We start from the raw sequence: 1,441 nt of genomic DNA, 5'->3' as shown, positions 1-1,441 counted from the left end.
TTTAACTGACTTAACTATGCAGCTATGGCAATCTTAAAACAGGTCTGACTCACCTGCCAGAGAATGGCCTACCCTCTAAATGGCCTACCCTCTAAATGCTCTGCTACCAAAGTAGAGCATAGTGGGAGTAATTGGCAAATGCAAAGAGCATGGAGAGAAGAAGGCACTGAACGACATATGCCCATCTTCTGACACTCAGTTTACCAATCAGAATAATAAATTCTCATTTAAGTACAATTTGATTTATAAATCTGGAATTTTTGAACAGCTCTTTGGAACATAGACAGTTTAAGCAAGAAAAAGGCCTTCCCAGCTGGATGGACAATAGTCTGCCATTGAAAAGGGATGGAGGGCTGCATTCACACTTCTCAAGGAAGAAGAGGAAGGAGCTACCCTTATGCCTTGATGCAATAGAGAGGAAAATCGCAGCCTGGCACATATCACTGCTCCTCCCACGCCAATGCTGCCCCTAGTAACAGTTTCTGGCAACAAAATGTGTATGAAATGTGTGCTCATTTTAAAATATTGCTCTTTTTTGGAAGAAGATAAAAAGCATTTCTCTCATGTGAGTTACTTAGTAATAAGTGGATCATAGGTGGTATTCTTGGTGACTAAGAAGCTAAATTGGCAGGGGTTATATCTCAGCTGCATGTCCTTGGACCAATTAGTTAATCTCTTGGTGTCTCAATTTTTTCATCTGTAATAAAGTGAATTATAGCAGTACCTATTTTATATGGTTGTTTTAAGGCTTAAATAAGTTAACATAGTTAAACTATTAGAACAGTATCCCCCAGTACGCCATAGTTTTTGGCTATTGTCATTATCTAATTTTCAATTATATTCACCAAAGAGAAGATGTAGAAAGAGACATGGACTATTCAGAAATTAGTTTGTTATACATAATCACATTTTCTTAAATTGCCGATTTTACAACTTTACACTCCTCTGATTTGCAGAACCTGGGGTTGAACTCAGATCATAGACTCCAATATATCAGGAAAAATTTACAGGAACACCACTGAGATATGACAGTAGGAGGAGAAAAATTATTTCAACAGCACTTTGCTATGTATAAATGGGTCATTCTAATTTCCATTTTTTTTCTCCTTTCCAAAGATCTATCTCTGTACCCACCAACCCAAGTCATGGCTCACCCTGCCCCATATGTGGAGGTTGGATAGAGTAGAGAGTTTACAAGCTTCTAAAGCCAAAATGTATTCTCCCCACCCATAAGACCAATTACTTCAGAACAGACTGTGGTCTGGAGATGGGATGAGCCTGAGGCAGGGAGTACGTTTCAGACTCTAATGGCTTGTACTAGAATGTTGGCAGAAATTGGGTCAATTACAGCTTGAGAGGAGCTAAGGAGGACATCAGGGCTGGGCAGAAGAGAACAAACCAACCCCACATGAGGGGATTAGAGAGCCAATGGTAGCCTAGA

This window comes from Saccopteryx bilineata, chromosome 2, assembly GCF_036850765.1.
Source record: "Saccopteryx bilineata isolate mSacBil1 chromosome 2, mSacBil1_pri_phased_curated, whole genome shotgun sequence".
NCBI lineage: Eukaryota > Metazoa > Chordata > Mammalia > Chiroptera > Emballonuridae > Saccopteryx > Saccopteryx bilineata.
The sequence above is the reverse complement of the archived record's forward strand: the minus strand, read 5'-3'. Positions refer to the sequence as shown.